This window comes from Equus przewalskii, unplaced genomic scaffold (genome assembly GCF_037783145.1).
Source record: "Equus przewalskii isolate Varuska unplaced genomic scaffold, EquPr2 ChrUn-13, whole genome shotgun sequence".
In the NCBI taxonomy this organism is placed as follows: Eukaryota; Metazoa; Chordata; class Mammalia; order Perissodactyla; family Equidae; genus Equus; species Equus przewalskii.
Genome location: NW_027228750.1, coordinates 13,560,369 through 13,580,477, shown reverse-complemented (window position 1 = coordinate 13,580,477; position 20,109 = coordinate 13,560,369). Strand labels below are relative to the sequence as shown.

General features: G+C 36.1%; 1 long non-coding RNA gene across 1 annotated transcript in view; it reads left to right on the top strand.

The window, feature by feature from the left end:
• LOC139081656 (uncharacterized) overlaps nt 1-18,712 on the top strand; it is a 34,677-nt gene extending 15,965 nt beyond the window's left edge. Inside the window, exons 2-3 of the long non-coding RNA XR_011536830.1 lie at nt 16,792-16,836; nt 18,244-18,712. This is a non-coding gene — a long non-coding RNA (uncharacterized lncRNA). The remainder of the gene's footprint in view (nt 1-16,791; nt 16,837-18,243) is intronic.
• Nucleotides 18,713-20,109: the final 1,397 nt, after the last annotated feature.

The window sequence follows — 20,109 nt, the reverse complement described above, 5'->3', positions numbered from 1 at the left end:
TTCTTTTTCACTCCATCTAATAAAACAATTGCTGCATATAAGATGTTTAATTCTTGTTTCTCAGACTGAAATAATGAATAATAAAGATGATAATTATGAATACTGAGTAAGATGAAGGATGATCAATAACTAATAATAATCAGAGAGGGTTAGTAAAAGATAGGTAGAATCTGGAAAGGTATGAGTTTGGGTGTATTCCAACTGGAATCATCATAAACAAAGTCACGAGTGCATGGGACAGATGACCTTGATATATAAGAATAGATAGTGAAAATTAAAGTAGAAAGTAAAAGTAGAAGGCATTGTTATAAAATAGCGGATTTTGAGGTTGGCTTCAAAGACTAGCATCAGTTTCTAAAACTTCAGTTTTAGTGAAGAAATTTGAATGCAATATTATAAACAATGGAGAATCAGCATAGATAATTAAGTGGAGAAACGCCATGATCCAAAGAGTATTCTGATGAATCTTCTTCTTTATTGTGGAGAATATTAGAAGAGCTGGAATTGTGAAAAACCAATGAAAATCTAGCAATGTTGCAAATTGAGATTTCTGGAATATAGATTCTGAGATGACAATTAGCATGTGAGAAATTTAATGGAGATTACTCTCAGCAGTGTCATCCATCTGGAGAGGAAAGGAAGCTGATAGAGCAGAAAGAGAGGTTGGACCATAATGGAGTCGAAAGACTTCATCCCATCTAAGAGCTGAAGTTAGGACAGCCCTTTGGAATCATCTCAAGCTACTGTGAGGGGACTGAAACTTTATGTTCCTGTGTAAATTAGTCATTGGATGAAGGCTAGCCCTGGATAGAAAGCCTGGCTTTCTTCAAAGTGGATCTCTTGAACTGAGCACAGTTTACAAGAGAAGCCGGGAGATGAGAGCTGTCAATCAGCAGCACTCCTGGCAGCTGGTGTAATAGGTCATTCGACTCTGAAAAGGAGATCAGGGTAGCCCAGAATAGGGTTGAGTTGCTTAGATCCAGTTTTTCTTTAAACTTTTTAGAGCTGCTTCTCCAAAGGCCATAGTGGCCTCTTTTCCTAGGATTTTATAACAGAAGGATTAGTGAGACAAACTACAGACTCTGTTCTGTTGCTTTTCTAAAAGCTGCGACAGAGACTAATTATTGACCTATCTTTATCCATCCCAGATTTCTCTCTTACTGGCGCCTCTGCTGTTCTAGTTAACTTACCTTATGTCATAATTCAGACCTCTATGCCTGAGGGATCTGAGATCCTTCAATTGTCCTTTTACTGTCAAAACTGGGCAAGGGAATATCAAAATTTGCTCAATAAATTACCATGGTTCAAAAATTTTCCTCGTGGTGACCACTGAATAACAGCAACTGACCAAGATGGCCTTAACATTCCCCTCAGCTTGACTAAACTTAGACAGGTTGCTTTCTGACTGCAACCCTTGATCTTCCTTTTCTTAGAGCATTTAACTTAGGAAACTTGCAATTATATTTTCCTTCTCTGCATCTTTGAAATATATCTAAATAGTCTCCCAACCTCTTGCCTATACTACACCCTGGGAGATGTCTTTGTCAAAGACCTGGGAACCATCTCTTTGAAATGTAAACATCAAATGATATAACATCCTTATTTCCCAGTGTCTATGGGAGGGTAGGATCCTGACTTCAATGGGTGCCAATTAGCAAATACAGATGGCTTAATCACAGAGAAAACATTTGAAAACTCAGAAATCACTCAATGTACTAGGCACATCCCATTGATCCACCTCTCACCCACAAAGCCCTCCAGTACTTTCCATTAGTTCCCCTCAGTGCTTAAAAATCCTGCTGTCTTTTGTTTTAGTGAAGTTCAGTCTCTCTCTCCTATTGCAATAGTCTTGAATAAAGTCTTCTTTGCTTTTGCAATATGAGCACTGGATATTAACTATTGGATTTAGCAGTGGATATTACTGTGACCTTTACAAATGCGAGGTCAATGAGGTGGAAGATGAAAGCCTGACTGTAGTGGTTCAAGAAAGAAGAGGATGAAATAAATTAGAGGTGCAGACAAGAGAAATTCTTTTTAGATTTGTGTGTGTGTGTGAAAGTAACAAGGCAATAGACTGGTAACTGGAGGAGAAAGTGAAGTCAAGACAATTTTTTCAGAGATAATAAAACAACTGCATACTTTAATGCTAATGATAATAATCAGAAAAAATGAACAAAAATAGATGATTCAGGATAAAGTTGGAAAAATTGCAGGAACAAAGACTTTGTGAACATGATATTGGATGGATCCAGAGCACAAGTGAGAATATGGTCTTAAGTAAGATGAAGGACAGTTAATTCATGGTGACAGAATGGAGGTAATGCACACATAGAGATAGGTAGATGTGTTAGAACTAGATTGCATGTGTTCTCTTCTAAATTCTTATGGTTTCATAGTGAACTGGGAACTGAAAATGAGGATGGTGGGTGGGAGGTTTAGGACATTTGAAGAGAGATAAGACATTTGAAATAATCCTCTAGGAGAGTGAGAGAGTGGATAAAATGAGAAAACATCATAGAACTGCCATAAAGTCCTAAAGAGCAATCTGAGATGAGACCACCATGTATTTAAAATAAGAGCAATCAGCATGGCTGTATTTTTCCCCCTTTAGGCATGTTTAACTGTATAAGCATAAGTGTGGGGAAATGGTATTTAATCAATATTGGATTTTTGTCAAGTGAGGACAAGGAGGGTGTATAGGAGTTTGGATAAATGCTTCAGTGTAACTTAGAAAGAGGAAAAAGAACATAAAAGCTGGTAAAATAGAAAAACTAGTAGATTAACGGAATACAGATCCTGGGAGAGTTGAAGGATTGTGGGAGTTAGAGAACTAGAAACTGTGAGGTGGAAAAATAGATGATGCCTTAAGTATCAGATACTCAAAACTTATATGATGAAGGGGTTGTAGTTATTGGCAATAATAAGGTCTAATATATGGCCCTTGGAATGAGTGGGTAAGGAAGGGTGAGAAAAATTTCATTGGAGGAATTTAAGTATCTGAGAGGCTGGCACATCAAGGGGTTACCTACACAGTTATTCAAATAACTTGCTTACTGAAAAGGACTTTGATGTGTACTGCTGGAGAGAGATCATTGGTGACTAAAAACAGAGATGGTGGGTGTTAGGGTCAGATGACAGCGAGTAAAGAGTTTTGATAGGGATATATTTGTCAAAATGCCTCTATAAAGTCTGAGGAAGTAGTTCTGTGAAAAACTTTTAGAGTCTTTAGGAACTTTATCACTTCATTAGAAGTATTGTAATAATTTATACTAAATTTGTACAAATATTTATCTCTAAATTTTGGGATTTTGGTGATTTTTTTTATATGTGCTCTTCTGCTTTTCCTGTTCTTTTTTTAAAAAACAATCATTGTATTTATGATAAGAAAGAACTTATGAGGCGTTTTTGAAGTGATTATGAAAGTATTCAACCTGAAAATTAAACTTTTAACATTGTTTACTATATTGTTTAATAGAGAATTAGCAACTTTTAATTTTATTATTGGATCTCAGGAGAAAGAATCTATCCATGACGTAGATTTTAGTTCAAATTTATAATTATCTTCATCATAAAATTCAATAGAAAGAACCCTCAGCAGATTTACTTCAAGAAAAGTTAAGTGTTGCCATCACCAGTAAGTAAATTATCATTTTTATACAACTGTCATTATTTTTACTTCGAGAAATGACATCAGAGTATATGCAAGCAGGAAGATCAGCTGGTAACATTAAAGATTCAGTGACTGGTGTGATACAATTAAAGATATAATTTAGGAAGATCACAATTTAGGGAAAAATGTACAACATATTTCAATAAAATAAATTTTAAAATCATTTTGTGAATTGGGGAGGCTAGCTTAATAGAGAATTTGGAGGTTTTTAAGTGAATAAATGACGTCAAATGCTAAGATATCTGAGGGAGCTATTAAAAAGAGCTATTAAAAATACTGATACCTAATTCCATTTCCAGAGGTTATGGTTCAATCAGTTTTTTGTTTGCCTGCTTGTTTTTACTCACCCAGTTCTTCTAATACGCGCTCCTGGTTGAGAAGCACTCTGGTAAGCAAAGTCTCAGGAGGAGAGATTTACATCCAAAGATTCCTACAGTGATATACCTAGCTTTACATCATTCTAAGAATCCTAGAAGTCCCTCAGTTAGTGGATACTGTTACCAAAAATTAGCAAATAGAGATAAGAATGCATACTTCTGCGAAGTCAGTAGCAATTTTTATCATCTAAGAAAATACAGAATACCTTAAAAAATTTACACATTTTCTAGAAACTTTTCCTGAAGGGTCTAAACAGTTATAAATTAGAGGTGATAGTATGATGCAGCTATGAGTAAATGTAAGGTTGATTTCTAAAATGTTCTGGTGCTGAGTTACTTAGAAGCTAGCTGCAGGAAAGAAGAAAAAAGACCACTGAACTTGCAGAGAGAAGAGGATAAACTGGGCTAATTTTCCATCCTATTAGTCTTACTGCAATATAATTTAATATAGCCTGAGCTAAGCAGAAGTGAAGTTTAGCCTGGGGTTAAAGAAAACGCAATTACTTGTTGTTCTGATTATTCTTATTGAAAATCCTTTCGCCACCCCACCTCATCCTCAGTCCCTCCTTGTCATTGCCCTTCTGAGGCTTGCTCTGTGCCTGAGAAAGCTGGCCGCTGTGGAATACAGAATCTGGACTCTCCTGCCTGCAGGCTCCTGGGATTCTGAAAGAACCAGATTTATAGACTTGATGACAAAAATGTCTGTGGGACAGTTATACAGAAAGACCTCTTGGAATAGGCACAAAGCATGAAGTTATTTGGTCCAATGTGTTGCACACCAAAGGGCATCTAATGCAAAGGGAGCTATCGATAATCAGGTAGTTATTTTATAACTGTCAATCAGGTTCTTTCTTTAACCAACGTGGTGTTTGATATAAAGACTTGTATACAAAATGGTCATGGCAACAGGAATGATAGAGGTTGAGAATGCACTCAAAAGCCTCAAGTCCTCTCATCAAGGCCAGTCTGGCTATTAGATGTGCTGAGTGCTTAGCTTACTAATGTTAGAGGTTAGTGTTAAGCATCATTCCTGGGGAGCTATCTGATAGGCTGAATATACTGGACTTCTTCCATCAAAAAGAGGATAATGATTTTTCCTCATTGTAAGAGATAGGCATTTACAAAGTGGATTTTCCTTCCCTGTGTGCAATGATTCTACCGGCACCATCAAGTGTGGACTTACAAAATATCTTACTCACAGTCATGGTATTCTATGCAACTTCATTTCAGATCAAAGGACTTAGATTAAAGCCCATGGACTTCACTGTTCTTAACATGTACTCCATCACTGGGAAAAGACTGGAATGATAACATGATGAAATGGCCTACTAAATGCTTAATAGTGATCCCACATAGAGGTTTGAAATTCCTTTCCATAGGACGTGGAATCTCCTTTTAATCAACACTCAATGTAAAGTGCTGTTTCTTCCACAGACTGAATATTCATATTCTGGGAGTTCCTCCTTTCACTATTACACCTAAAAATCCCCTTACAGTTTGGTTGTTTCACCTTTCTGCAGACTTGAGCTTGGTTGGTTTGGGTGTCCTTGTTCCCCAAAAGTAACACATCAATGATGAAGCACAGCTATTTAGAAGCTGAGATTGTTCCTGTCATTAAACCAACAGTCATAGAAAGGAATTATTAGACAAGCTTGGATGATTTATTCCAATTATCCAGGGGAAATTGGGAGAATGTACTCCAATGAAGTCATGTAGAACTATGTCTATAACCTTGAGGCTTTGGTAAGGCCCTGCTTAATATTCATGCTCAGCAATCAAACTCTTTGGAAGACTGTGGCTACTCCGTAAAGACAGGATCTCTAAAGATCTTTGGGCAATCTTTCTGATAAAAAATCCTAGCTGGGAAAGTGCTGGTTCAAGAACCTAGAATGTGTGTGGAAGAAAGAGCTCATAATTCTCATGCTAGCCTTCAATAAGTTGCAGAAACCTGGACTGTGGCAACCATGCACATTTTATTTTATCAGCAATTACTTCTTTCTTCCTGTCATTTTCTTTCTTACCTTGTGTAGATGATACTAGTGGCGTGTAGTACTCCAGGTGGGAGTATGACTGGATTGGCATTATTTGTCGTGATATAGTGGGTGAAAGGTCTTCTGTCTTTGTGTTCAGGAAGGGAACTAATTCAGATGAAAGGAAAGAAAAAGCGATGCCAAGTGTCAAAATGGTAAACTGGGGTAGATATTTTACGTTTGTGCCTCATGATGTGCTCTTCATCCTTCTCTGCTCTACTCTGTGTCCTGGGAAGTTGCAACCTGCAGACTTTGTCATCCATGCTCTCTTGCTTACTGTTAACATTTAAGATATGTTAATTCTGACACTTCCCATATCTCTTCTTTTATTTGGGACCTGTGTCATCAACCTAATGATATTAATTGCCTGATGCAATAATTGGAACTCAACGGACTTCTTTGACGGTGTTAGTCAGGTCCCTCGCAGGAAACAGAAGGCACCGTCTTCAGAATTTTGAGACAAGTCCTTCATTATGTGATTTGTTCTATTTAAATATCTTTTTAGAATAGAGCCATAAGGGAGACAGTGAAGATGGAAGATTTAAGGAACATATTAGATAGGCCCAGAGACATTACATTTTATGATTAAAAACAAGATACACCCTAAATTACTTAAGGATGCACTGATTAAAGGACTATTAGCAAAGGTGCTGACAGTGTTCAGTAAGATATGTCTTGTTAAGGCAGAAGACATTTTAGTATGGCTATTGAAGTTGGCGAGATATAGTATAGCACGGTAGAACTGACTCTGAACTAAAACTTAGAAGTCCCAGACTTTTCCTTATTTTCTCAGAGCTTCAATTTCATGACTATGTAAGTGAAAATAAGAAGGTCTACATGGAACATTTAATAGGATGGTTGTAACCATTAAATAGAATACTGTGTGAAAATGCCTTGAAAATCGTAAAACATTGTGCAATGTAAGCTATTATTCACGTCTATTAGGTTTGATGTCTGGTGGCACTGGGCTACCATGGTAGCAATAAAAGTAAACAAGAAGGTATAGATTAAAAAGTTTCCAGGTAGGAATAATTGATAAAACATAGTGACATTGAATAAGGAGATAACAAAGAAGTAGTCAATGCTGATAAAATGTTTGGAACTTCATGCCTGAGGCAATGGTGCTGCTACTAAGAGAAATGTAAACGGAGAAAGGAAGCTGACTTTGATAAAAATTGTTCTTTTCGGTTTAGAAATATAGCAGGCAGTTGTAGATGCAAAATTTTAGCTAAAAGAAGAAGTTCAGCCTAGTATATAATTTAGAGGCATTTCAGCTAATACTTACTGAGAATCTATGATATGCAAGATATGGTGGTATGTGGTTATATGGATTATCTCTTGCCATAATAATTCTACAAAATAAACCCGCCAAAAATTCAGTGGATTAGAACAACAGTCATTCATTTGGCTCATGAATCTGTAGATTGCCTGAGTGTTGGTGGGGAGCACTTATGTATGTGGTTGGCTATAGATCAGGCTCTGCTGACTTTAACTGAACTCTCTCACATCTCTGGCAATCATATGTTTGCTGCCTGTCCAGGATGGCTTCAGCTAGGACAACTGGGAAGACACATCTTTGCTCCATGTGGTTCATCCTCCAGCAATCTAGCCTGGGCATGTTCTTATGGCAAAGCTAGATGGACAAGAGCAATCAAGTGGAAATTCACATGCCTCACGACCTAGGCTTAAAACTGACAAAGTCATTTCTTCCATATTTTATTGGCCCAAGCTGGTTAAAGGTCAGTCCAAAATCAAGGAAAGGGAAATAAACCCTGTCTCATTAATATAAGAAGATTAAAAATTCACATGGAGAGTGTGTAGATAGAGGGAAGGTTGAAGAAATTAGATCATTAATGAAACCAATCTGCCACAGTGCTGCTATTAATTCATTAATTAGTTAATTAATTTACAGAAAATATTCCTTGAGTGTCTATTTTGGGTACTGGGATAAAGCAATAAACAGAAGAAGAAAGGTCTTTGCTTAATAGAGTTTTCATGTTAGTGACTAAGGTCAGTAAAAAAATAAACAGCAAAATACCAGTTAGTAATAAATCCTATAGGAAATAAAACAGCTATATAATAGCAAGTGTCTGGGTAAGTAGTGTGTTAGATTGGTAGCATTGTGTTAGTTTTCTGAATAGTTGATATTCGAAACAAGGCAAAATCTAAAAGAAGGAACCCTTTGAAGATAAGGGGAAAGAACATTGAAGATAACAGGAAGAACTCATGCAAAGGCCATAAGGTACGATATTGGTGTGTTTGAAGATTGGAAAGAAGGCTTGTGTTGTGGGAATCTACAGACTAAAGTGATAGGTGATAAGATATGAGATTATAGAATCAATCAAGAAACAGAACATGTTAAGCTTTTAAATGGATGGTAAGGGTCTCAGATCTTATTCTGGTAAGATAAGAAACCACAAAGAGTTTGACACACGGGAGTAACCTCCAATTATTGTGTTTTAAAATATCATTTTGGACTTCTGGTTTCCAGCCCAGCATGTAAGAAGCTTGGAAGTAAATAGCTGGGCAAATGGAAAAACAAGCAAACAAGCAAACAAAAACTCTTCTTAGATTTTCCAGAGAACTGAGGTCACAGGGGAAACTGCTGCCTCCCAAATTGGAGACACAGACAGGTGGATGTATAAATTCACACTTTTGGGGATTTTACCTTCAGGATTTCTAGTAGGTTCTCTCACTGACGATGAGAGAAAAGTACTCTCATACTTCCAGGAGGAGGAGGGGAAAGGTAGCAACTTTGAAATTCACCAGAGCATTCTGTTCTTCTTAACAAGGACTGCCCTCAAGAGAAACTATGGTAACAGAGACTAACTTATTGTAGTTTTATCAGACCCTAACTGACCTGGGAGGAGGGAATTACCCAACCCCAGCTGGGTCTAACCTTCCAAGTAGAGAGAGAGAAATACCCCACTCCAGCTCCTTCAAACCATCCTGTCCCCCTTAAGGGGGAAAAAAATCTGAGAATCACTTGTGAAGTTCACAATCTAGGGACACAGGCTCACTAAAAGACTAAGACCTAATCATAGAACTATGGAACATAGAACTGAGGACTGCTTCCCCTCCTCTGACACTTTACCACCACATTATCAAAGGGCTGTTTAATGCCGTCCATTTTACTTAGTACATAATGTCTGGCTTCCAACAAAAAATTGCAAGGCATACTAAAAGGCAAAAATACACAGTTTGAAGAGACACAGCAAGTATCAGAATCAGAGTCAGAGAGAGCAGAAATGTTAGAATTATCAGACCAAATAACTATGATTAAAAGGTTAAGGGATCCAAAGGAAAAAGTAGACAACATGCAATAACAGATGGGTATTGTAAGCAAAGAGATAGAATTCTAAGGAAAAAATCAATCAAAAAGAAAACAATGAACTATGAAAAAAATTGAGCTATGAAACCATGAAAAGACATGAAGGAAACTTAAATGGATATTACTAAGGGAAAGAATCCAATCTGAAAAGGCTACATACTATATGATTCCAATTCTATGACATTCTGGAAAAGGCAAAACTATGGAGACAGTAAAAAGATCAGTCATTGTCAAGAGTTTTGGTGAAGGCAGGAGGGATGAATAAACAGAGTACAGAGAATTTTTAGGGCATTGAAACTATTTTTGTATCGTACTATAATAGTGGGTTATTTGCGTCATTACACATTTACCAAAACCCACAGATTGTACATCTAATTTAAACTATAGTCTTTGGGTGATAATGATGTGTCAATGTGATTTCATAGATTGTCAGAAATGTACACTCTCATGTGGGATGTGAATAGTCGGGGAGGCTGTGCTTGATGGGGGCCGGGGTATGTGGGAAATCCCTGTCCTTTTGCTCAATTCTGCTTTGAATCTAACACTGTTCTAAAAAATAGTCTGTTTAGAAAACATATCATTCTGGATGTTGTGTTAGTAATGGATGTAAGGTAGTCATAGATAATAAGTCTTACTGTCTTTAAATATATGTCAGAGACAGATATAGAGATATAAATAAATAAAATAATTAAAAGTCAAATTAATATAAATGCTGAACCCAGGCACATGTAGGATGCTGAGTGAAACCAGAGGAAAGAATAATTCGTTCTGACAGGGAGATCTTTGAACACTTCATAGATTATAGCGCTTACTAAATATTGCACAGTGAATAGAAATTCAATATGGTAAAAAGGACATGAAAGGTATTTAAAGCATGAGGAGACAGTAACAGCTAAAGGATTAAAGTTAAAAAATACATTTTGTGCCTAGGTATTATTTAGGCACAGAGGAACCAAATTTTGAATGCATATAAGCAAATAAGTAATCTTTTATTTGTGGCAAAATGCGTTGTCAAGAACAATCTTAATGTTTTTGTTCGTAGATGATTTTGTTGGCAAACTTTGTGATTTGTTTAAAAAGTGCTATGAATTTTTCCTTCTAGCTACAATGTTACAGTTGTTCATTCATAAGGATTTCAAGGAAAATTCTAGTTAGTTACAAGTACCAAACTATAGGTAACTGTAATACATTTCAAAAGAATAAATACTAAAGTGATAAAAACATATTCACGTGTGAGGATGACATAACACTAAAGGATAATATTTAAGATTTCAAGAGTAAGACAAATCATTATTTGAATTTTTTGGCAGGAGATCCAAAATATCTCAAAGGAATTTGAAATCTGTATTTTCTTTTTAAAGATTTTATTTTTTTCCTTTTTCTCCCCAAAGCCCCCCGGTACATAGTTGTATATTCTTCATTGTGGGTCCTTCTAGTTGTGGCACCTGGGATGCTGCCTCAGCATGGTTTGATGAGCAGTGCCATGTCCGCGCCCAGGATTCGAACCAACGAAACACTGGGCCGCCTGCAGCGGAGCGCACGGACTTAACCACTCAGCCACGGGGCCAGCCCCTGAAATCTGTATTTTCTAATTGGAAGAACATGCTTTAAAATCAGGCTTGTTTTACATATTTAGGTGTTTCAAATTTTCTTTTCTTTCTTTCTAACTTTTTCTTTTTGCTTGAGGAAGATTGTCCCTGAACTAACATCTGTGCCAATCTTCCTCTATTGTGTACGTAGGATGCTGCCACAGCACGGCCTGATGAGTGGTGTGTAAGTCTGCACCTGGGATCCAAACCCACAACCCCCAGGGCGCCAAAGTGCAGCGTGCAAACTTAGCCACTATGCCATGGGGCTGGCCCCTCTTTTCTTTCGTTACTTCTTTCCTTTTCTCTCTCTCTCGTTCTCTCTCTTTCTCTGCTTCTCTTTTTCTTTTTCCCCATAATACCTTGGAGATATTTCTTTTATGAATAAAAATGAATATATAAAATTTTAATAGAATTAAGGACAAAGAAAATAATATTTTTTATCAAGCAGTGTATGGGCTTAAAATAGGAAGCCATATGTCTGTTTTAAAATTTGCTTTGACAAACTTATCTTCACATGGAACTGAGCCTTTAGAATACTGGGATGAATAAACTGATGCCTACACTAATGAAAATGTTGAAGTTGTTCCTCCTGCGATTAGAAGGAAATTGATTTGTTATAGAAAATGAGGAATAAGTTTGTGACATTTCATGATAGAAGTGTGAGAAGGAAAGAGGACACCTGGAGGAGTAGTGGCCTTCTTTCAAATTCTACGTTTGAAGAAGAGTAAATGTGGCTAAGAAGAGTTTTGAAATGGGTCACGATGGGAAGTGTCATGGTAAACTACATTTTGCATATTGTGATGACATGACAATTTTGCTCTTGTTATTTATTTTGATCAATATAGGAAATGCATAAGATATTTGTTAACACTCTTCTGGACCACTATGGTTGTTGAGATAAAATTTTTTGAGAGGAAGAAAAAGTCTGATTTTTGCTTGAGTAAACATGGGCTCCAGTCTTCATTCTGGCAAGATATATCTATACTGTGATATAAAAATATTGCTTTTGCCTCTTGGCGACAGAGCCTCTACCCACAATTGAAGGAAATGCCAAATTGAAGGAAATTGTACGTCTTTAAAACCCAATTAATGCTATAATTCCCCCAGATATGTAGTCACTGGAAGGAAGGTCAAGCTGAATTAAAGAAGGGAGTTTAGCAAGGTGGCTCTCCTTGATTTGGAGAAATATCAGAGGCTTTGTGTGTGTGTGTGTGTGTGTGTGTGTGTGTGTGTGAAGTGGTGATGCTCAAATTTTATTAAAAATTAGCTTTGCTCCTTTTGAAGTTAAGTGGTAACTATTGTTTCTACTATTTTCAAAGCATCAGGGATCCAGACATCTAAACTAAGATAAATAAACAGACACATTCAGGAAGAAAGTAAGTTGGTTGTAAACTACACAAAATCAAGTACCTTTGAGTGACTCTCCCTGACCAACTGCACAATAATCACATTGCGGATAACAGCAGAAATTGAAGGGATTGACATGCTCTTTGAATCCCCAGTCTCGCTGCAGAAATAAAATATCTTTTCTTTCACTTTTTTTATCTTGACTAAACTGATGCATTCACAGCTGCCACCCTAGATCTAAACACTAGATATTGCAATATTTGTTAGCTTAATTTTTTTAACTTCTTACTTTTTTTATTACTTTTATTTTCTCACTATTTGAACATACTTGCCTTTGAGTAGGGATTTTTTTTGTTTTCCTGAAGCAGCGTGTTCTTCTGTGATGCATTCAAGGTCACAGTCTCTGCACCCTTGCCTGCTGTACATAGACAGAGCAATAAAACAGGTAATACTCTTACTCAATTGAGGTGCAGATCTCATTTCTGCTGAACATCTGTGCAGTATGAATCTCCAGATTATACCCTAAACACCAATTTTTTGGTACTATTATCGACTTTGCCTCTTTGCATTTTTATTTACATTGATATGACTCAACTGGGATATGCTGTTGTTGAGGCATGCATAATTTTTAATGACATAAAATGTAGGAAAAACCATGACACCGTTAGGAAAATGTCTGTTTTAAGCAATACAATTTCTAATAAGAAACAACTTAGTGAGGCATTAAATATTAGGGAATAACCTGCTTCACTATTTAGGGGATGACAGTTAAGGTATCATAAGTGAAAATAGATAATTTTCTGTGATAGTATTAGAACTGTGTCTCATTTGCAGCTTTTATTTTCTCCTACCCAAAGATTTCATTTCACTGCAATGTCAGTTTCTAAAATAGACAAATTAGAATTATATAAATCAATGGCCACAAAAAGTAACAAGCCTAGCAATGTGCATATCACTATTTTCAGGCTGATAAATATTTAAATATTGTTTTGAATTGGAACTTCTCTCTATTCAAGCATAGAACCTTTAGATAAACATAAGAGCAGAACACCTCTAATTCATTCGTGTTTTCCTTTTTGATGATACGTATGAGTAAACATATTTGTAGTAAATTCAGAGACACATAAATGAAGTAATTGGCTATGCCAATTTTTCAGAAAGTTTGATGCATTATGTACCACTGCCCTTTAGTGGATAGACAACTGATTCTGATTGTTTATCCAGGAGTACAAAAGGGTATGCCAACATCTCCATCTAAAGTCATTCTTCTTACAAGACTAAATATACATACTGTAGTTTATGGTCCATAAAGAAAAAATAATTTTCCCTGATTTTTTGTCCAATAATATTTTCTGTTTTCACACACACACACACACTACATATACACACACACACAAGAGTAATTTCATTTTACGAGAAATGCACTCAAAGATGAAATGTCTTTTTAAATTCATTGATATTTTTCCTTTAAGGTAGAACTTTGTGTAAATCGTTGCAAACCCCTTCAGGAAGAATGAATTGGTCTCCCTCTGTACTCCCATAATGCTTAATTCTTTTTTTTTAATTGAAGTTATGACAGTTTACAACCTTGTGAAATTTCAGCTGTACATTATTATTTGTCAGTTATATTGTGCGTGCACCCCTTGACCCTTTCTGCCCACCCTCTACCCTTTTCCCTGGTAACTACTATCTGTTCTCTTTGTCCATGTGTTTGTTCATCTTCCACATATGAGTGGAGTCATACAGAGTTTGTCTTTATCTATATGGCTTATTTCGCTTAACATAATATCCTCAAGGTCCATCCATGTTGTTGTGAATGCAATGATTGTATCCTTTTTTATGGCTGAATACTATTCTATTGTGTATATATATATATATATATATGTACCATATCTTCTTTCTCCATTCATCAGTTGATGGGCACTTAGGTTGCTTCCACTTTTCAGCTATCGTGAATAATGATGCAATGAACATAGGGTTGCACGAGTTTCTTTGAATTGCTGATTTCAAGTTCTTTGCATAGATACCCAGTAGTGAGATGGCTGGGTCATATGGTATTTCTATTTTTAGTTTTTTGAGAAATACTGTTTTCCATAGTGGCTGCACCAGTTTGCATTCTCATCAGCAGTGTATGAGGGTTCCTTTTTATCCACAACTTCTCCAACATTTGTTATTTTTTGTCTTGGTTATTTTAGCCATTCTAATGGGTGTAAGGTGATATCTTAGTGTAGTTTTGATTTGTAATGCTTAATTCTTATTGGTAGCTAGACATAAACCTTATTAAAATTTGACACTACATGTCCTCTCTCATTCGCAAATTGTGAGTTTCTCGCAGAAGTAGATAGAATCCTCAGGACCTAGCAGAAACTAAATGCTTAATAAATGCTTTCTGAATAAATTACCTGGATTTATGCTAGATAAAGGAGAGATATGAGGACTTCATAGTGGACAATATGCTAAATGACATCACTGTACTGTTTTTAATTTAGATTCTGCAGCTTAACTGAGATGTGAAAGACTTTGCCAGAGAAACGCACCAAAGATAATTATAAAATTGGAAACAAAATTCCTACGAGAAAATCCTTCTGTAATTAGTAACTGTGTTTTAGTGAGGATAACTGCAAATGTGTGTGAGGGCAAGGTACTTAATAATAGTCAAATCTGTGAATGTGAAGTAAGCCCCTTAGGGACAGGCCCACATGTTTGCATTGTGTATTTTCTTGGGCCATCAAGGGAAATAAATCAGTATTAAATAACAATTATCCAGTATAGTTATTTCCAGTGATCAAATTAAGCAGTTGTTTGTTAGGTTTCCATTTACTTTGAGCTATAAAGCCATAGATTGTAGTATACCTTACACCATAAAAATTCTGTGTTAATTACAAAAGAGTAGCTTTCACCTCTCTTTGAAGCAAAGCATATAGGATGCTAAATGAACTTTTCTTTTTGGACCATAGGGGCTTCTGATTATCACTGTTCTATCAACTATTTTTGTGGCTATGCCTTAAAAGTCTATCGAAAATTTATCCAAATAAAGAAAGAAGACCCTAAACTATGTTATGCAAAAACATCGAGTAAGACTTACTTATCAATACTAGTTACTCAACCGTTGGTATCCTTCTGAAAGAGTGACCAAAACAAACAAGAAATGAGAGAAAAAATAATAAAATAAACCAAAAATGTCTTATGATTTACCAACACAGTGTGTTAAAATCGAGAATTAAAGAAATAGTCTCTACAGAATTTATTTGTCACCACAAAAATAAAAAGTCAAACCCAACTAGAGCCACTGACATTTTTCAGTGATATAGGCTATTTTCCCATGCTAGAGAGAGAGTTGGGATTTTCTGAGTAAAGATGTTTGCAGATTTCATAGAGTAATAAAATACTCAATGAATAGATTATAAAGCACTTGATAAAAAATTTTAGAGGCATATAAATACCAAGAGATGTAGTCTCTCAGGAAAAGGAAACACACATACGCACACACATGCAGACCGTCACCCTCTGGCAGCTTCATTGGGGTTTTTTTGGAGGGGAAAGAGAAGTGAGATGAGGAGGGAGGAAGGACAGAATAGGAAGAGAAAATGTAGATGGGATCCTTGGAAACAGTCTGCACCCTTTCTGAAAAACAGAAGAAATTACCACTTTTTTCTTTCAAATAACTAAAGCACCATGACTTCCTCTGACAACTCCTCTGTATTGTAAATATTAAGTAATAATTGAAACTACCAGTTAACACTTTTTTTAAAGGAGAGCACTATTTTAAACTTACAGGCCATTCGTATAAAATTCTCATTCACTCTGATATTTTAATCTGTCCTACAGACATTGATTTTATCTGAGATACACTGTCTATGAGCTTTTCCCATGGTTTTTATGCAATTTATCATAAACATTAGTGCCAACTGAGTAAAAATCTATGACTTGTTCTTGTATTTATGTAAATAATGTTAAAACATAGAGATTGTTGAAGTTTATATGTAATGCCAAGAATACATATTTAAGATGCAGAGAAAACCGCCCAAGGAGCAGGAGATTGGAAGGTACTTTGAAGAGCCTACTGTCAGAAGAGTGGCAGATAGGTCCTTTGAAGCTAATGTACTCAGATTTCCTGCGGCTGCAGCCGTCTTCCACAGGAGCAGCCTCTGAATGAGATATATTTCTGTCTAATCCTGCTGAAGACAGATAAGTCTGCCAATTGAAACTGTAAAGTCCTGACAGCCAACGGCATTGGTTTTCTAATAGCAAAAGACTGATGCTGAAATATCAGAAATGGAATAGCATTCTCTGACAGCAAGAAGCTAACATGTTTGACAAGAAATGGGAACCATGATCATTTCTAGTCAAACAAGATGTCTGTTCATTCAAAGTATCAAATGTACCTTCATTGCCAAAGTTCGATTCATTTCGTTACTGACATATTCTTTTCTTTCCCCCTTATCAGGTTTAAAAACTTACAGAGGCACATGTATTGGATTTATTTTACCAGGTAACAGCCTTTACTATTTTCTTTTTAATAAGGGCCATAATAAAAAGAAGAATACAATGATTCCCCACTGTGTTCAATCACACCGCCACATTCATTTATAAAATCTGCTCCATTTAACCATCAAGTTTCTGCACAGTTCAGATTTTAAAGAAGTTTTTATGCCAACATCTATCAAATTTGAGCTCCTTTCAGATCCTTTCTTCCCTCATTCTATTTCATAACCTATCCAGTTGCTACCCATTAGCCTTAAACCCTTTATGATAGATTAGACTATCTGGATTGACCTGCTATAAACCAGAAAAGAAATGTCACCATTTTAAAATATATCAGAAAATTAACCAAACTATGGTGAACGAAGAAAATGGAACTTTTCTACTATTCCCTTAGATATTGAACTTGGTAATACTTAATTTATTGACTTTGGTTAACCCCCTTGGATATTCTCCTCCAGGTTTTAAAAGCCTGTGTAATAATTTATCAGAAACAAAATAGCAGTCTTCAGAGAGAATTTTGTTACATGGGAAGCCTTGGAGATTCTTCCAGTGAATTTTAAGAATAATTATAAAATAAATGTCAAATGGATAGCAAACTTCATTTTAGAACTTAAAAGTTTTTTTTATATATAGTACATGCTTATTTTAATATTGTTATAATGAATGGCATTTTTCCATTTTTAATTTGTCAAGCATCTCTAAGTCAAGAACAATTTAAAACATGTCCCAGTTACCTATGTTCTTAATCGTTTCTTAAAAATGAATTAAACTCTGCAAAATATTGTATGTTATAGATAGTAACAAAAGTTATCACCATACACACACACTAGTATATGTTGGCAGAGTGCAAATTTCTATTTATATAATTTAAACAGGACTTTAACATAGTTTGCATGTTGTTTTGAATTGTGGCAGTAACATTATATAAACAATGCAGACATGAACCAATGAATCAAAATTCTGTCTTTTGCTAATTATTGATGTCAGCTCTTTACCTTCTATTGTAGGCATAATTTGTAGGACAAATCCCATTGCATAATACATTTCTAAAATAGCTTGGTATTGTAGAACACAGATAATTTGTTGTTAGTTTACAATATTTAAGACAATGCTATTTTTGCCAACAGAGTTGCTAGGAACATGTGTTGAGAACAAATTAGTAAAATTTTAAATCACTATAAATTGAGTATGCTTTAAGAATTTTGTTTAGTTGTAAATGCCATATATTCTATGGACAACACTTAGGCTGTGGTGTTAGCAAGTCTAACTGAAAATGAAGGCTCTACAATTTATCAGTTACCTGGCTGTTTACAAGTAACTACTCTTCTGAATTTCATTTTCCCCATCTGCAAAATCCATGTATTGAGAGTTTCAGCTTGAGCCGAAACTATGTTCACCATTGGGATTTCCACAGGTACGGAGATGTGGCAGGAAGAAGAAGAATAGGACAAATCCGCGGAGAACATTGAGACACGGGCTGGTTTAGTCACAGTGGTTGCGGTCAGAAATGGCGAGTTTGACCCCTTTGCTGTTTTGGTGCTGCTCTCCTTGTCCAGCTCCCCTGACATCGTTCTGATGACCCTAGAGACTGGCTTCAAGAAGACAGGAAAGATCCGAGTAACACACGGGTCTCTGAATTACTCTGAGCATAAAGTGGCAAAACTTTTGGACCAAGGGCAAGGTCAAAGATCCTTAAGCTTCATTCATGATGTTTCAGTTACACACAGCTTTGGTCAACTCTTTCGGGGAAAATGTTCATTTTTTTTTTTCCCTCAACACTCCTTTATTGCATGCCTATTTGGATTCAGACAACGCACTTGATATCAAGATTAACACAACTAAATAAAATATGACATGATTTTTAATAAAACTGTGGGACAACAGCTCTTGATTTAACTTTTCCTTTATAATTAGTATTTTATTTGTATTGTTACCACTACCACTAGCCATCTGTATATCACTATCACTGCTCCCGATACGATTTCAATAATAAGAATTCCTTCAACAAAGTTTTTATTGGGCCATTCTTCTCTGCTAAGGCCTCAAAGCCCGTGCTTCACCTAAGGATTTTCCATGGGTTTCTGTGGTTTTGGGTACCACCGCTGATTTTCAATATTGTATCACCTCCTTGAGTTCTAGACACGTGTTTCAGGCTGTGCACTGGTTAACAAGTGGATGTACTACAGGCATCCCAAATTCAACATGTCCCAAACTGAACAGATTATTCAATATCCTCTAGTCGACCGTATCCATTCTGTCACCTAATTTTGTCAGGTATGTTTTTAAGTATATATTTTCATTCTCACTTTTATTTATGCAACTCCAGACTTCATCATCTTTACCTCAGCTATTGTAGTATGTTTTCTATTTCCTTTGGTTATTACAAAAATCTCAGTTTCCTAATCCCCATGCAGCTCTCTAATTGTTTTTAGTGAGCCTGTCTCCCAGAGTGGGATATGAAGTCACTTCACTTTGAATCTTATATCATCAAACTACATCACCTATTAACTCTCCAACAGCATTTATACACTGACTACTTGCCCAGGCCTCCCTCTCCATTCCTTGGAGATTTTAGTAGCTGGCTCCACCTTGATCTCGAATACCTCTCCTGCCGCAATTCAATATCCAGACACGTTGTTTACCTTATGCCTTGTCCTAGTTATAAACCCTTATTGAGGTGTACACTGAGTTACTCAGTCCTATCTATAATGATGCCCTAGATTTGTCATTAACAATAGCTGTTCTCTTCCCTAATCTCAATTTCTAGACAGATTGTCAGCCACTATTTTACCACGTGAGTTCTTCTCATGCTCTGACTCCAACAATTGTTTGACTTCATTAGGGAAAATAATTTATCCTTTTATTATTCTTCATTCCCCTCAAGTCTTTATTTTCACTCCTTTGCCATCTAAATTACTACATTCTCAAGCCCATTGCCATTTCCTCCATTACTATAACTTTTCTGGCAAAGCCCAAACTCTAGGAAAAAATCAGTTTTTGCCCACTTTGATGAATGTAACTAGAGAAAAACACCACACACATACACATGGCCATTCTATTCTTTCTTTGTTTTAAGACCACAAATTTCAAATGGACCTTAGTCCATTCACTCTTCTATTCTCCTGGATGACTATTTCATTGTTTCATATCCCTGCTCAATCCTCCAATGCCTCCTCCCCCATTGCTACTTTCAGCTGATTTTGTAGATCCTATTTCAGAATTACAGTAGAAGCAATTAAAAAGGCCTTCACAAACTTCCACCATCACATCTACTTGCCTG